Below are 19,106 nucleotides of genomic sequence, written 5' to 3' on the forward strand. Positions count from 1 at the left end.
GGCAAATAAAGTGCTTCCCAGATAATGTCAAGTTAAAGAAGTTCATCATCACCAAACCCTTATTATATGAAATGTTAAAGGGACTTATCTAAGAAAGAGACGAAGATCAAAAACTATGAACAGTAAAATGATGACAAACTCACAGCTGTCAACAACTGAACCTAAAAAACAAAAACAAAATTTAAGCAAAAAATTAAAACAGGATCAGAATCACAGAAATGGAGATCACATGGAGGGTTATCAATGAGGAAGGAAAGGGGGAGAATAGGGGAAAAAGGTACAAGGAATAAGAAGCATAATTGGTAGGCAAAAAATAGGGGGAAGTTAGGAATAGTATAGGAAATGCAGAAGTCAAAGAACTTACATATACAGCCCATGAAGATGAGTTAAGGAGGGAGGGTACAGGGTAGAGGGGAATAAAGGGGAGAAAAAAGGTGGGACAACTGTAATAGCATAATCAATAAAATACACTTAAAAAAGAAAGTTAATAAATATTCATGGAGGCCATATAAGAGGTATTATTCCCTGATCAGAGTAAATGTTGATATATTTTGCAATATTGTAACTCTGAAGCCCTTATGTTATGGAATCTGTTGATCACATCTCCTTCATGCCTATAATATCAGACCTAAGAAGGGAAACTATGACAAAAGGGGACCACCACTTCCCAGAAATTTTTATATCTAAATGCTTCAGAATAGTTACCTCAGATGACTCCTCAACATATCCAAATTCTAGCAAAATCCAAAACAAAACAAACAAAACAAAAAACAAAAGCTCAACAATCACTACTGTGCTCAGAAGTCTTCAGTGTCTGCCCATGGCCAAATTCATAAATTTTCTAATCCAGGCCCCACCTAACTGGGCCTCAACCCCCCTTTCCTCTCATCATTCACTAGAAGTTTTGTCAGAGTGAGGGGAAGTCTAGAACTTTAGAAAATGCAGAAGCAAAATCTAGCTGTGCCTCTTATTTTTCCATGGCCTTGGAAAAAGCGTCTCACATATACTGCATCTCCATTCTCAAATCTATGAAATGGACATAGTGATAGTTCCCTATTTCAGCATTTACAAAGTAAATAAGGTGATGTGTGATATATGTGGAATGACACAGAGAAATACAGTTGGCTCCTAACAAGTGCTAGGCCATTTTCCTTTGCATTCGTTATGTAAATCCCTTAATTTTGCCATATTCATTGGCCCCCTGCTCTTCAGAATGTCTACCCATTTTTCTCTCTGCTTAGCAGATTCTATTCAATTTTCAAAGACTAATTAGACTTATTGTGTCCCCTGAAGCCAGAAAGTTCTCTATATCATTTTAGTATTTGAGAGTCTAATTTATTTGTCTTTTAATGATCCATATGGTTAAGTTAAAAAATCCCTCCCAAGATTGTAAGTTATATGATATAGATTCCTCACATAGAGTTATATTCCTGTACTCTCTGGTAAGGCATCTCACTTCTAGGGATTTAGTGCAGTGGGGTTGGGGGAAGAGCAGTAGCTTTGGCATGGGGTAGGCCTGCATTCTAGTTACAAAGTCTCTGAAGGATGCTGTGTTTACACAGACAGATAGGCAGGCAGGTAGGCAGATAGGCAGATAGGTAGATGGATGTTCTGCTTCCCCTATTATGTATACATCTGTCTATTAAGTGTAGAAATGCAGTTTTCTTTATGTATATAGATAAGATTGGATACTGGAAGTTATGAATAAATCAGAAAGTTCTGGCAAAAGTCAAACTGAACCAAGAATAGGTAGTACTAGGCAAGACCAGTGCTCTTTTAGAATAAAGGAGGTGTTATGTATATACTGAGAATCCCAAGAAGAGAATTGACTGCTGAAATTATCTCTTGCATCTTCCAAGGTGTCATCCTCTCCTGCCCTCACTCCTCATATATAATTTCACTCCCAAAATATGTTCTAAATCTACTTTTCTCCCTTTTCACAGCCACAACTCTATATGAAGCCATTGCTCTCTATCACCAGGAGTATTGTATAGTCTCGTCTCATCTCCCCGTTTCTGTTCATTTCCCCTAGAATCCATTCTCTACAGTGGAGGCAGAACGATGCTTTAAAAAAATTATAAATCAAATCATGTCTCTACACTTCTAAAATGCCTAATGGCTTCCCTTTGAAATATAATCTTATAATACTGATGTACAAATCTACTTTCTACCAAAAGACAAGTACTGCATTTGGAAGCCAGGCAGATACTTCTCTGGCAGAACAGGATTCAATGCCGCTGATTTGAGACACGTCCAGGGGACCTGTGGGAGGCTAGTCAATACTGTAATTTGTATTAAAAAAGAAGCAACATTCAATAAGGAGAAACTTTTTAGTTTCAACATAGTCCACGTACAGATGGTGACCAAACCGGAATGACAAAAACAATTCCGCAAGCAGACTTGCAACATGGTTTTCCTGTCTCGAATCCTCACTCTGTCCCAGTGAAACCTTCAATTGTGACTGTAAAGAAAGCAGCTGAGTTTTGGTTCATGTCTCTGAAAGGCAAGAGTGAAAAATAATGCAGTATAGTGAAACTTTCAGGTGAACGGGTATTGTTTATTTTATCTTGGTTATACAAAGCTTCCTGTAATTTCACAGAGGATAAGAAATCCTGTGAAAACTGAGACTTTCTGGTTTTCTGAGTTTATAAAATACCTTTAGTCCTGGCCCGGTGGCTAAGTTGGTTGAAGCATCATCATTTACAACAAAAGATTGCAGGTTTGAGTCCCTGTCAGTGCACACGCCTACGTTGCAAGTTCAATCCCCAGTTGGGGTATGTAAAAGAGGCAATCGACCAATGTTTCTCTCCTGCACTGATGTCTCTCTCCCTCTTCCCCTCCCTGCCCCTCCCTTCCTCTCTATCTAAAAGTGGTAAACATGTCCTTGGGTGAGGACTAAAAAAAATGAAAATGACTTTAGTTAAGCCTAAATGACCCCTGATAATATAATGTGCCCTTGGCCCCCAGTTGGGATTGTGTGCACACTTGTCACTACTCTTGCTTCCCAAACACCAAAACCCTTCCTCAGTGGGAATGCAGAGTCACCGGGAACTCAGCAATGCGGCTGTTGTGCCAGATCTCTTTCTAGGCCTGGATGTCATTCACATTTAAAAGTGGTTCCTCTTCTAGCTAGAAACTGCAACTTGGAATGTCAACACAGTATTTATGGCCACTTATTAGAATACACAATGAGGGGAAAAATGCAAGCACAGAACTGCCTTTTAAAGGACAGTTCTGTATTAATAAGCAACTTGGGTTAGGAGAGAAAAATGGAAGTGCCATGTTTGGATATGAAAAAGAAGAGGATTTCTTATTGAAATGTGATCATAAGACCAGAATTGCCAACTTTAAATTGCTGAATGAACCCACCATTTCCTAACTAACCAGGTATACCTTTTTAAAACCTCATAATTAAGAAATGATGCATTAAAATAATGTGCCTTTTGGAAAGAGTATTTCCTTCTCTGTGAATTTACAGAACACGTTTGCACAATTTGTATTGTAAAGTTGACTAAATCATGTCAAAGGACAGCATACCAGCTCAAATATTTTGAGCTCATACTATGTTTCCTGTTCTTGGAGACTGTGCAGTGAATGAAAGAACAGAAATATTGTCTTTGCTTTCCAGGAATTTGCTCTTTTGGAGAGGAAGTAAAACAAGGCAGGGTAGCATCTAATGCTAGAGTTTTCAGAATAGACTTCAAATACTCTAATATTTTACATTTGTTGGAAGTCATATTTGTCTCAGGAGAATGCCATTCAAGGTCTGTGGAAATACTAAAATAGGAAAGATGTTAACTGTGAGATGCATCAAAATGTACTTTTCTCTGCTGAGTAGCTCAGTTGGTTGGAGCATCATGTGTACACCAAAAGGTTGTGAGTTTGACTCCTGATCAAGGCACATACCTAGGTTGCAGGTTCAATCCCTGATTAGGGCACGTATGGGAGGTAACCAATGTTTCTCTTCCATGTTGATATCTTGCTCTCTCTGTTGGTCTCTCTGTCTCTCTCCCCCTCTCTCTTTCAGATCAATAAATACATCCTCAGGTGTTCACCTCTCTTCAAGGTGTGGTTCTGTATGAGCTCTCTATGGGATTAGGCTCCTGAAAGGATCACAAAAATTTTTTCCATCGTCATTTGCATCTAAAAGCATCCTTCCTAAAATTACATTGTTATGGAAGGCGCATACAATTGTCTGACTAAAAACAGATTTTTAAATTCATAGTGTCTTTTTAAGAATGTCTATCAACTGAAAATACTTTTCAGCCTATCACAGCAGTGGTACCTACCATATTTAACTCTGATGGGAACCCAACGTACGTGTGAATCAAAACTTGACCTAATGACATTATCTTTTTAACAGTGCAGAGCTCTTTTATTATTTTTTTAAATACATATCATACCATGAATTCAGAGGGAATGGGCTCCAGAACCTCAGGCTTCTATCCATGGGTCCTCACACAGTGAGCTGCTCTGAGTAGAGCCAGCTGATGCTTGAGTTGACCCCAGGTGCCTTTGCTTTGGATTCCTTCTTTTTCTGATCATTTTCCTTCGCACATTTCAGGAAGCTGTCTTGGCTTTTAGAGTGCTTCATATGTGCAATGCATACATTAATTCTCTTGGCAAGGATCTTGCCCTTAACTTGTTTGTTTACAACAATGCCCACCTCATGCTGGGTGATGTCCTAGACTCTTCCAGGTTTGTCATGGGCATGCCTGGGGGACATTCCTTTCTGAGCTGTGCCCATTCCCTCTCTGTCTACAGTATCACTTTTCTTGTAGATTTACAAGATTGGGCAAAGGAACAACTCCATGTTCTAAAAGCCCTAGAGACCAATGAGTGGGTGCCTCTCCTTTTTTCCTCCGTGTTGGTCATTTTGGTGAAATCCTAGAAGATGGTCAAAAGGAAAGTTACATTGTCTTTCTTATTTTATATTACTTATTCAAAAAAGCAAGGGTTTGTGCTCAGTAATGTCTAAATTCCCTTCTCAATCAAAATATCTCTTAAAATCTCACACATTTGCAACATTATCCAAATACCTTGATGTTTTTTTCATTTATTTTAATCCATTAATGTATTGTATGGTTATGTATATTCTCATTCCTCTCTGTTCAAATTCTAGATAAAAAATTCCCAAGTGTTCAGAAGACACCAAGTATGGTAATAACCTAATCATTCACAGTTCAAAGTGATGCTAGAACATAAATCCAAATTCAACTCAAAAGGACATCATATTATTTTTAAACAGATATCATAGACTCTAACATTTTATATATATATATATACACATATATATACATATATATACTATGTTAGAGTCTATGTATATTTATATGTATATTTATACATATATATGTATATTTATACATGTATGCATATATTTGTTTATATATCTAAATATATACATGTTTATAAATATATACATATATATACATATATATATAAAATAACTTAATATGATTCTTGTAAAAAGAAATTAACACTGTAAAAAATCTGAAGTGATTTGTTATTAAGCATACATCTCCCCATTGCCAATTCCCTAGCCATCTGTCTTCTTAATTTTCTCCCTTTTTTTTTAGCACATATATTCATTCCTCTAAATTTTTCTTTCACTTAATAACATTATGATCTACCAGTCTTTTAAGCTAGAAACCTTACGATTTACTTTGGCCACTTACTTTTTTTGTCTAATGACATCAAATCACACTGATTTTAGTTTGGGTCTTTGTCATCAGTTAAATCTCCTACTTTCATAGGTAGATTCTACTGACAAATAGTTCTAGATCTTAGCAAATTGCTTAATTTCTCAGTGCTTTAGTTTCTTCACCTCTAAAATGGGAATGATTGTAGTGTCTTTCCCACTGGATTGCATTGAGAAATAGATGAGACAATGTAATGATGTGTTTGGAAATGTCCCTGGCACATATTAAGATAAATGGGAGCTGTTATTACATTATCGTCATTTTCTGGACTATTTAAACACCACCCTTTATCATCTCCTTGGCATCAGTGTTTGCATTGAAACTGGTCTTCCCAAGGCAACCAGATTTATATTTTTACAAAATTAGGCTGCAATTGTATTGCTATGATTTAAAAGCCTTTAGTGGTTCCTATTGTGTGTAGAATAAAGTGTAGACCCGTTACCTAGGTTTGCAGACAAATGGAAACTGAACAAAACTATTATTTCAATATTATATCCACGTACTGGTAACTTTTCCCAAAAGTTGATACACATTTGGAGGACACATGGACCATTCATGGTCTCTCAGGGTCCCACACCCTATGTTATAACTGAGTCCTGATATAATTTCCTGACTCTTTGCTTTTGCCATATGTGTTTGCTTACAACATCTGCTTTCCTCCTTTCCATCTCTAGTCATGAATGAATTAATCTTTCAAGACCTTTACCAGTAGCCCCTTCATTTTGAAGCTTCTCCTATGTTCCAAATGCACATAGTTGTTTGCTTCTCAGTGGTCCCATGGCACTTTATGTATGTTTCTATTTTAGCGCTAAATGCCCTGAAATGTTCTTGGTTGTTTATCTATACCTCCCAGCCCCAGCCTTCTGTAGCATTATAAACTCATTGAAACAGTTGGCTTGTCTGGGATTGGGATGGGCAGTTGATAGGGGGTACATCCAGGTTAAGTACTGTTCCAGGTATTTTTCTTATTCTGTTCCATTTAATCCTCACAAAGAAGCTATAAAGATAATGAGCCCAAAGTAACTTTGGGAGGTTAAGTTACCTATCACAATTATGAAGTATCAAAATGCAAGCTAACTCAGCTATGGAGATAACTACTTTTCAAAAATTACTGAATGTATTACATAGATAGGTAGAAATGTATTTTTTATACTGCAAATTTTAATATTTCTTTTATTTTTTCCCACTTCATTGCAATATATTGGCATGACATCTATGCATTCAGTGTAATGCCTATAAAAATTTTAATGACATTTATCACAGAAATAGAAAAAATCCTAAAAATTTTTTAGGATTGGAACCACAAAGAGGCCCCAGATAGCCAGAACAATCCTAAGAAAGAAGAACAAAATTTGAGGCATCTTATTTCCTGATTTAAAACTATACTACTATTATAATTAAAACAATATGGTATTGGCATGAAAAACAGACACAGATCAATGGAACACAATCAAAAGCCCAGAAACAAACCCTTACCTGTATTTGTTAATTAATATTTGACAAGGGAGCCAAGAACTCTCAATGTGGAAATGATAGTCTTTTGAATAAATGATGCTGGGAAAACTGGATAGAAATGCACTCTGGATAATTCACATCCCTGTTTGTCTCTACCAGGAATTGGTCCTCTTATTCTGATAATGAAAACTGCTTAGAGTAACCCCTCTATACAGGACAGTATTTTTCACTACCATCCTTACAGGCTCAGGACTGCACACCACTGTGTCTGGGCTGCTTTGGTGGGGAGGAGTTACAGCTCTCTTGTCATGAAACCTCTTTAACCAGAGAAGCTATGCTTCCATTTGTATTTTGCATTGTGACTTCTTAAGGTTTTGTTAAAAAAAAAACAAAACAAAACAAACAGCAACAAGAAACAAAAACTATGTAGCTTAAAATTTTTTTAATTCACTGATCTATAGCATCTTTTAACCTTATACCCCATCATATTTCCCAAGCATCATGTCACCCAAAACCACCCACAAAAAAGCAGGAGTTCAATTTTTTTTTACTTTAGTTCCTTATGCCAAACTATTGTGTGAAGCTGAGATGGTAAAAATCAAAGGGTGGAAGAAGGAAAAACTTTTCTGAATTCCTATTTCAGCACAGGTTAGAGCTCTGGAGATGGTATCTGCAAGGCTGAGAAGAGGCCAAGCTTCTCCAGCTTTGATTTGGGGTGAGGCTGCATCACAAACCCAGGAGGGGCCACGAGTGAGTGCAGCCCTTGTAGTCTTCACAGTGAGGAGGGCCCCCATGCTGGGTCTGTTTTCATGGTTTTTGCTCCCCTAGGCTTGAAGAGTCTCTCTCCTTAACAAATCTGAATGGGTATGTGATTTCCCATCCCCTATCTGAGGCTCAGTTTAGGAAGAAATCTACTCCTGTCCGTGTTGGCCAAGCTGTCCTGCAGACAGTGTCAGTAGGAAAGGTCACCCGCTGATATGCTGCCAAGCAGCTAAGTTCCTCATGCCAAAACGTGTTTGTCCCCTCCTCAGGGGCAGAGGCATTAAAGTTAAATGTTACAGAAGTGATCCAAGATGGCAGCACAGTAGGTGGAAGCTACACTCACCTCCTCCCTGGACCAAACTAGAATTACAATTAAATTACAGAAAGATCATCCCAAATAATCAACTAAACACTAGCTGGAGAGAAGCTATACAACCAAGGACTTATGGGAGAAACCACACCACCACAAGACTGGTAGGAAGTACAGAGGTGTGAGGGGCTGGCTTTGCTCCCTGGGGCAGCAGCTGAAGTGCCAGAGGGATATTTCAGTGGCTGAATGGGTTCCTCCTGAGAAGTGTGGGGTCTAAACCCCAAGCTGGGCTCCCCAGCCTATAGCACCAGAACCAGGAAGGGAACCCAAATAAAATCCGACTGTGAAAAGCAGTAGGGTTTCTGTCTGCCAGGGGGAGATGGCTAGAGATACAGAGAGCCTCTTAAAGGGCTAACACATAAAGTTAATGTTAAATGTTACAGATGTGAAGAGATGATAAGCATGTTGGGTCTTGCAAAAGAACTTGGGCTGGAGATGAACATTTTGTCTATGATGACAAAATTTATTTTGTGACAAAAAGGAGTTTATAAGGACAAAAAAAAAAGTACACTGGAGTTGAAATTCCTCTGCCTCTATAATCCAAACCATCCTACGTGTCCAACCCTATTTTTCCTAATGTTCTCACCTCTGGTCTCTGCCCTGAGAGTCTATACAAATTTAATTCCTCTTTGACAGGCCCCCTGAAGTCCAACATTTCTAGCCATTAGCTAAGGACTCACTGGATATTTGTGCCTTGATGTTTTTATTTTGTTTTGTGTTTACTTTCAAAAGCAAGACTATTGATTTGTTCTAATTTAAACTTCTATCTCCTATAGGGCTTTTCCTTTATTATTAATATGATTGTATATGTTTTAATGTGAATATTGATGAAGTCATATGGCCTAGGAGAGTAGGACTACCCAGTCCATGATAATCATATCTTAGGCTTTATAAAGTCCTCTAGCTGCAAATATAGCTGATAATGTGCAATTATTTCTTCCAGGGATCTGGTGGTTTTTAGAATCTCCTTTTCAGAGATGTAAGAGACAATCGATACTACCCTTTCCAACTGTTTGGGGTGATAAATGAGCAAACTCTACCATATGTGGAAGAATACCTTACCTTTATTAATGATGTGCTGATTTTCTAAGAATAGAGATGGTTAGATGTCTATCAAGGAAACCTCAGTCTCTCACCCAGTTCTTTTTCCAGTTAGTGCCTTCAATTTGTAAACTGAATGGTTGGGATTTGCCAACATGGGGTGAAAATGAAGAGGGGTGCAGTGATGGATCTGAACCAGACTTGGTCAGAGTTCCAAGAGTAGATGTTTGGACAAAGTCTCCGTGGGTGAATGATGACTACCAGGGACTTTGAGAACCCAGCCAGAATGACTGCTGTTGCCAGCAGGACTCCTGTTCTTGGGCTAAAGCATGAGGTTAAGGCTAGAGCCCAGTTCCAAAGAAGTGAAGGTGCATTTCAGGCCTCACATGAGCTCATTTGCCTGGAATAATGATACAGAGACATCATTGCTAGGGCTGAGGTATAGGAAGGATAGTCACCAAGATAGGAACTTCCACATACACTCCACCTCTTTATATACTAACATGGTATAGTCCTAGAGAGGACACTATACAGGGGCCGTGGCATGTCCAATCCCACAGAGAACATAACTGTTTGACTTTGGGTTAGCCAGTATTTTCCAAACCCATCTTTAAATAAAATTCTGGTATGTGTGCAAGAAAGAGATGCACATTAACAGCTCACAGAGTTAGTTAATATATATTCACTATATATATAGTTATATGTATATTCACTATATATATATATAACTATATATATATAGTTAATATATATTCAGTGAAACTGAATAGATGTTAGAAATGCTGATCTGGAAGTCCTATATTTCAACTGTCTTGGACTTCAAAGTCTAGCCCTCGAGGGGTACTGAAATGCTATGGGCGTTGCAATACCCAAAGGGCAAGGGACTAAGGAGACTGTTACATGATTTGAGCAAAGGTACATGTGGCAGGAATGAGTACAGGTATTGGCATACACCAAGGAGAAGCTATGACTAAGGGAAGTTAAGAGTGATGGGGAGAAGGCAATGTTTCTTGATTGATAGACTGAGCAAGTAAACCTAGCAGTTGTAGTAGGATTCAGCAGGAAAGAGGAACCTCAATTTTGAGCATGAAATTTTGAGCAAGTATAAAATTGTATCAAAGGATAATCCTCTGATATAATGCTACATAGAGGACAAAGAGAAGGTGGAAAATTAGGCAGCCAACTGATACACTATTTAACTAATGAAACAAAGGATGATATAGGTCTGATTTTATGTGACAATCTTGAGAATGGAACTGAATGCAAGAAGGAATAAGTATAAGAACAGATATGGGGTCTACCATGACAGTTGAAGGGAAAGGAGAAATGAAAGATAATTTTGGGATTTAGAGCCCCAGTGATGGGAAATGGGTTCCCCAGAAGGAATTATACTATTCAAAGGGCTATTAGGACTTGGTGTGTGTGTGTGTGTGTGTATATACACACACACACACACACATATTTACACTGAAAGGATGGGTAGGGAGATCACATTTACGTAACAAGGTCAACAGAGATAAGAATTTTCTTAAGTTCAGTGTCATTAGCATAAGTAAATGTGTATTCCATCTGTATAAAAGTCATAAGTAAATGATTTTATATGTTTTAGATTATTTAAGTATTTTTTCAATTAAATATTTGTGTTATCTGTGTCAACCATATGTTCATACTGTAGAGTGCAATCTCTAGCCAGCTTCTTCTTTTGTATTTTTAAAGTAAATCTCTTTCTCTTTAACTCCTTGGTAAAAGCCAAAGAAGAAATTGGAACTTATATTTAGATGCTTCCGTGTGCTTTTCTGTGGATGTGGTTTCACACATGTACCATCTTTGAGATCTCTAAACAATTACATATTTTTACATATTTACATCATATTTATACAATAAACAAACTAAAAACGTATGATTATAACAAATTGAATTTCTTCAAATATTTAAACATTGGAAACTGAAATGTTTCAAATTTAATACATCAGATTCTCTTAAATGCTTTAAACTGCTTAAAAGATTACAAAATGGATTAGATAACTTACTAAAAAATTGAAAAGCAGTAATGGAATGATAGCCATTTAATTTATTTTTATAGAGTTCCACTGATGCTGTCTACCAAGCCCAGGATGAGCTACTGCAAATGTTTAGGCAATCACAGGGGTCAGGGGGCAGAAGACTTGCGTACAGTCCTAGAGGGCCTTTTACAAGGCCTTTTGCTCTTTTCTTGAGTGACTTGAGGAATCATTGGTTGGTTTTGAGGAGAGGAGTGACATGATTTTTTTACTGAAAATGATAACTGACTACAATGCAATGAACAGATAGGGAGGGACAAGTTTGGAAATAAAGAGGGATCGTTGGGAAACTATTGCATTAGCACAGCTGAGAGATGGGGGAGCTGGAGTTGGTACACAGTGGTGAGACTCTTGATATATTTTGGAGGTGATGCCAAAGGATTGACTGACAGATTGGGTCTGAGAACAAGTTGAGGAATGTGGATGATTAAAATAATTTTTTGACTGAGAAAATGAAAAGTAATACAATTGCCATTTACTGAAGAAGTTAAGAGTGATAGAAGGCAGGTGTTAAGAGGAGGACGTCAAGTGTTTGGATTTAGACATTTTAAGTTTGAAATGCCTGTTAGATATCCAAGCAGCATTGTGCAGTGTGAGGTTGTGTATATGCATTTGGAATTCAGAAGGTAAGGATAATAAGGAGGACAGGCAGTGGTGGGCAGGATGCTATTTTATATAGAGGGCTCACAGAAGACCTCTTTGGGAATGCAACACTTAAGAGATTTGAAGAAAAGAGATGAATTAATAACTAACTATTAATCCAAGAATTTTCAGGATGTACATGGTATTTTATAATCCCTTGGCTGGATGAAATGGCCTAGTGAGTTAGTTGAAATGGAAAAGGAGGAGGTCCAAGGGCTGAGTTATAGGATTCTCCCACATTTAGAGGTCGGAAAAATTAGGAGAAATCAACAGGGGACATTGAGAAGGAGCAGCCTGTACAGTCTCAGTACAGTGAGTTCTTATAGAAGTGGCCAGTCATAGTGAGAGATGATTGAGGTAACATGTGGGAGTATGGAAGGTGGAAGGCACAGTGAAGCCAGTGGTCAAGAGATGTGGATTCTGGCCACCACCTACCTCTTCTACCTGCAGCTTGTGAGGAATTTACTTACTTGTTCTATCTTGACTCGTATTAGGTAATCTTTAATGTAACTCTAAATTCTAAAATAGGAAAGTTATTTCATTATCAGTCATGTGTGTATGACCTACAGAAAGAGGGGAAAGAACACACTGGAACAAATGCTGAGATCATTTTACCAGCTGTTGTCTGCCCAGAACACCTCTGACACATTAGCTCATTTAGTAGACCCAGAGCTTTTAAGTTACCTTCAGGTGTCAGCTGCCAGTAGTCTCTGTGAGATCTATATAGCAGGAGATGGGAAGAAAAATATTATCAGTCCCTAGGTTGTTCTTGCCTGGATGGCCAGTTTTCATCTTAATTTCTCTGTCTTTGCTGAATACAGCGCTCTCTGGTTTCTCTGACTGTCCATAGAGCTGTGCATGAAGACACACCCCTATCTGTTTCCTGTGTGTGTGCCTCTGTCCCCTAGCTGACTGTTCCAGAGAATAGGGGCTTGCCTCCCGCTCTTGGCCAAGTTGGCAGAAACACTGTTGTTTCACCATTACTTAAATGTGGCATGCACTGTCCTTTGCAAGCCTCCCAAGGACAGCTGTATTTTAGCTTTGTAATGTGCAGAAGACACAGAATACGTGCTCCATAAACATTTTATATTGTAATGAATTGGATAGAATTCATTAGAATCCTTAATGTTCCTAAGAACTAGACATATTCTGCTTAATTATCAATAGTCACATAGATGACTTTGCCAAACTCTAGAACAAGGAGAAATCAACTAATAGATGCCATTTGACCCATTAACCTGAGTGTTTGCCATTGAGCCATATTTCATGTATTAATTGGCTCAAAATAACTATCCAGCCTCATATAGTCCAGGTAAAGATTCTGTGTTAATGTCCCTTTTACTTATGGCCTGTCTTATGCAAACACACAGAATTCTTGAACAATACAGGTTAGCAAATATGAGAATCGACTATCTTTAATTGTTTTGGCATTCATGAGATGTTGGTAAGGGTGGGGGTGGGCAGAGCTAATTCCTTAGTGATTATTCTGCAAATGAACATTGGCTAAGTTACAACAGAATTAATGTAAAATTAAATATTACAGTAAGGCTATTATCAAATGAGGTCATGGTGATGAATGGCCTATTTAAATGAGACCACCAGAAGGAATTAGTGCTGGAGCCTATTAATCCCAGTCAGTTTGCAGGAGTCCATTTTTATGCAGATTAAACTATATTTCAGGTCGATAAATCGGCATGACATGCTCTGTGACAAGAGCCAAATTTCTTTTCCATTCTTTGTTTTATCTCCACGTGGTTAGGGCTACAGCTGGGCAGATACACCTTACAGAGAATACCCAGCAATGGGCTGCAGCGATGAAGACCGGAGTGGCAGATGGATCATGTTACTGGACCTTTGGTCTGACTTCGTTTTCTTTTAGGATGACAGCCAGTGAATTCACACCTGCCAATTATTGTAGAATTATTTATGTGTTGATTGTGTTGGCATCTCATGCTGTCCTTGCTCCTGCTGCTTTTTTCTTTTTTCTTTTTTCTTTTTTCTTAAGGAATCCAGATGTCTTGAGAGATATTGTGTTTGTTTTTTTCTTTTCATTCTCTTTAGAAAACTTCTGGTGTCACTAATGTACTTGTCCCTCCCCCAAAAGAGAAATTTGATGAAACATTTCTGGGAAAATCTACGTGCTTTATGTAGAGCTTCAAATGAAACTGCTGTGAGCCTAAGACAGATAAATTTAGTTATTTGTCCAATTGGAAACAGTCGGCTCCAGAGCATGTGATGGAATGGGATGATGGATAATGCAGCTCCAGGGGAGGGCAGCGAGTGTAGCCCTGCACTAACCAGTTCTCTGACCTTGGACAAATCACTGAAATTAAAATATATAGCACAGCACATTGTGCATGATAGGGTCTCAATGAATATTTAGTATTCGGTGGAGTGAACCTACCTTCTCTGATCCCAGACTTCCTTCTAAATTAGGCAGCATATCTCACATGGATGGAAAAGCATGACAACTGTAATTGACCCACTTGCCTTAGAAAATAGGCCTGCTTGCTCTCGGCGGTCTGAACGAATGTTCTGATGAACAACTTCCTGGCTTAATTCAATATTATTTACTGTTTTAAAGTTTTGGGAAATGCTTTCACCTCTCTGATAGCTGGATAGTCCCTGCAGCCTAGGACAAGTCAATAGCCTTATTTACCTGATGAGGAAGCCCAGGGACAGAGGTGAGTGGTTTCTCCAAAGTGACACAGTTGATCAACACACTCGCAGGGCTAGAACTCAGATGTCCCAAGCCTAGGACGGTGTTCTGTCCTGTCACTATGGGTGTGTACAACAGCTTGGAAGGTGATACTATTTCATGGGGCGGGGGGGAAGTGACCTAAGATAATTACCCTTCACTTTTGGTATGCCCATACTCAAGGCCACGGACACCTAAAGGGGGTAGAAATCAGGGTTTGCTGTTGTTGTTTGGCTGTGCTCCTTGTCATTTACTGTTCTTCTGACTGATCCATTGAGCAGTGAATGGGTTGGAAATGGAAGGAGATTGGCTTGGTTCCCAGAAGTATCACACTGTGGTTGCGGCGTGACCCAGTTATGTCACGAGCAGCAAGTCTCACAGGGGGAAGTAGCCTGGAGCCTGGCCAGTGCAGGAGAGAAGCCACACGGTCTCTGAGTCCTGGATGCTCTCACTGCGGCAGGAAGCCACTCCCTAGCTGTGTGCCACCTTGGGAGCCTGTGGTATTGCCAAAGCTAAGGGCAGGGCCTGCCTGTACGTAGATGTGCTGACTCTGGGAAGATGTGAAGACTATTAAAACTCTTCTCACTTAATATATGTGACAGTCACCTGATATGGGTACCTGTGAATCTTTTATTGGGGAACAAATACTTGATTCTATAGCTGGAGATTAGGCTTAAAGTGGAAGACCCCTGGTCAGAGAACATGTTGAGTTTTATTCATAGCAGGCGATTTATTTGACTATTGCATTTCAGAAGGAAAGCAGAAATTAGGATTTTGATGCGCACACGTGCACACAGAGTTCTACATATCTCCTGACGTGTGTGTGTGTGTGCTGCTTTCTCTGCCTAAAATCTTAGGACTGATTTCTCAACACTAGGCTCATGCTAACCCACCTTGCGAAGCCTGTCCAGATTCCCTGTCCCATTGCCTGGGTTGGGCTTATTCTCCTCCTAGAATACTCCACACATGCTTCTATTGTGGCATACGTTACCCTGTCTTTTCATACACTGTTCTTCTCAGACATGCTCCTCAGATGTACCGTTACAAGGACCATCATTATATTTTTAGGTTTTAAACATTTGTGTTTGATTTATTAAGTTTACAAATGCAGAAATCTAGTTCTGAGTGTGACATTTTTTAAGGTTAATGATGGAAGGATAAAGATCTGAATGTTAATTGATATTAATTTTCTTGTCCTACCTTTGTTTTAGAATGAGGATTTATAAAATTGTTTGGGTATTAGTAAAACTCAGGTCCAAGTGCTGTCATGCTACTCTGAGCCATTTGCGTGATATAAGGAAAATGTCTCACAGGAAAGGGAAGGAACTCATCAGTGGGATGAAAGGACCCGATAAGCCGAGAGCAGTTTCCCTTTTCCCCTGGGTCAAGAGTCGCTGGGATTCACTGAGAGATTTATCCAGATGTCCAGATGGCCTGCAGGAGCAAGGCTTCAGTTAGAACTGTTCAGATTCTAGCTGCTGTAATGGTATGTGCAGGGAAGAGGCAGCTCTTGAGTTGTCTGTGGATGGGGTCTGACAGGGCAAGGAAAGGGAGTCTATCATGGAGGGAGGGGGTATCAGTTCATCCTCTCTCAGGAGCCATTACCCCCTCCCTTGGCAGTTGTACCTATGACACCCCCTATCCTAGTAGCTGTCTTCTCCCTAAACCAGCTGGGTCTGTGTCCTCCAGGTGTCTGAATTTGGCTGTCTTATGTGTGGGGACCAACTGCTTCCCAAACTGTGATTCTGAAATTCCTAAGAGTCCAAGGTCTAAACCTGACCATGTCAATGCTAAAGTCACTAGTCATAATTGAATCTCCTAGACCTCTCACCATATTGCAAACCCAGCTATTCCACTATCCACCCCACCCCACTGCCCATCCTCACCCTTCTTGGGTAGTTAGGTAGTCTAACATATTGATATGCTTCTAGAAAGTATGTGTGAAAGGAGCCTTTTAGCTCCAGTGTAGCCAAAAAGTCCCATTATTGCTACTCATGTCACTTGGCCATCCATGTGCATAGACCTTGGGGGTCCAGGTTCCACATGACTCTGAGTTTTCTCTCCTCTCCTTGACCGAACTTCCCTTTTGTGTCTTAGCTGACCTTTCCAGACCCCTTATCCCATCTACCTTATCAACATACAGATTTTTTTGTGTGTGCGTGGAGACCAATCTAAGTTCCATAACAACCAGTAAAAGAAAGAGAATTGGTGAGAAGGATGGGTTTTATGGAAACTGATTTTGAATTGAGTATGGATATTCCCTTAGTTCTGAAAAGCTCATTTGTTTTGTAGATTTTTATATTTCTAAAATCAATGTATCCTATAATTAATAATTATATATAATGTTTAAACTATCTTTTTTTTCCCCATGAAAAACTTTCACTGAATTCATGCTGGATTCTAAGAATGTAGGGGCATGAAACCTCTGCAAATATTTTGGTTACGTCGATTCACTATCCCTGAGGACATCAGAGTATGTTGCGCAGCTGGGAAATCTGAAATGAGTAGAGACTAAGAAAATCAGGGATCAGTCAGGGAGCCTGGGGCTGGGTTTTCATTTTGACCTCCATTTCTTTCATAACTATTTGCTCTGAGCATCTGGGCCTCCTTCCTGGCAAAGCATCTTGCGTGCCCCAGGCTGCCACTTTGTGTTTAAGGTTGAGGTTAGTGGAAGCTGTGTCTGAATTCAATATCCTCTTTTCTGACATAAGCTGAGCCTTTCCAAGCTCAGGTAATTGGTCAACAGCTATTATATTACTTGCCCCCCCCCCTTTTTTGCTTAGTTCTATGTGACAGAGCAAACATTTCCTATACATTTTATAATCTGATTTTTACAACAAACCTATGGAGTAACTGTGATTTTTTCCCCTAAGTTTACAGATTGGCCAGTGGCCAAGAGATCTAGAGATGCGCAGTAAGTTGCCTACCTTTCTATGAGGAATTTGTAAGAAATTTAACTACATCTGTCAGTCTGTGAAGGCCATTTTATTTAAATAAGGTCATTATCCATCTCAGTAGATTTTATACCACCTTAATTGGCTACTGTTAAGGTGGATGATATATTCTTAATCACTATCATTTATGCATACTCTGTATATTATGTATCAGTTACTTTCTTGAGAACACATTGTGGTCTGGAGACAGGAGGGAAGGATATGACAGCACTTGGGGGTCGGGGAGCAAATGTTAGAGAAAGGGAAAGGGTTCACGCCAGAGAACCTGTGACCTTCAGTACTGGGTCCCGAGCAGTCCTGTGCACACGGAGAAGAGAGTGGGTGGGGGGAAGCCCTATGCTTACAATGCAATGCCTAAAAAGGAGGAACAGGAAGAGATTCTGGACGGTCATCTGTCTCCTGTCTTCTGACAGCTCCAGATATAAGCTACTGTGAAAATACTTATGTGGAATTTAAAATAAAAATGTAGCTGCTTAGTCTTTAATAGAAGACAAACAAAATGCAGGGGCCTGTGGATCGATTCTGAGCAAAGTATCTTTCCTTAATGCATTACGTCAGGGGGTGAACACGTATTTGAAAGGGCTCAGAATGCATACAAAGGCTCTGTACTTTGACCTTGACTAATGCCAGAGAATGCAAATCCCCAAAGCAAGAAACAAGGTACCCAAATCTATAAATAAAGCAAGAGGAAATGAGAAATAAATGAGCCACATTTGGGGTTTTTTGTAATAGATCTCTGAAATTGGTGGGAGGAAAACCACTGGAATTCATCCTGGGATGCTGAATCTATTACTTATGTACAAAATGCAAAAGCCTTTTCTTCCAAGCATTTCTTTATGGTCTGCTTGACCATGGGGTTGCATGAAATAAAATGTGTTTGGGGAGAAACAAAGAAGTGACACTCTAGGATCTTAGCTCTACGATACTTTAATTCCTTCTCACAGTGACAAACAGAGGCCACAGCTGATGCTTTTGAAGTTAAGTTTAATCTAAGAGAAGTAAAGCTTTTAAGAAGACCTCTGGAAGGAAAAGCTGTATCAGGATTTTTTTTTTTTAATCTTCTGAATTTCACTGAACAAAGCATTGGGAGACAGGGAAAGTGGAGGGCGTTATTAACTGGAGGAAAAGTGATGACTTTCCTTTTTTTGTTCATTCTTAATAAATTATGTGCTTTCAACTAAAATAAATGGTGCTCGGTGTTCATAGCCATTTCACACTTCATGTTAACTTTTTCTTTGTTGCGTCCTAGCTCTGGGTTCTTTATAAAGGTTACCTTTTATTTTTCCATGAGGTAATCTAGCGTTGTGGATAATGAAAGCTATTCTTTAAACCAGGAAGGAGAAATGGAACTAGGTGATGTGTTTTGCTCTGTTGCTTCGACTGTAGTTGTGGTTGACACTGGTCTGAATTGCACCTTTTTGA

The sequence above is a fragment of the Desmodus rotundus genome, chromosome 10 (assembly GCF_022682495.2).
Source record: "Desmodus rotundus isolate HL8 chromosome 10, HLdesRot8A.1, whole genome shotgun sequence".
Taxonomy (NCBI): Eukaryota; Metazoa; Chordata; class Mammalia; order Chiroptera; family Phyllostomidae; genus Desmodus; species Desmodus rotundus.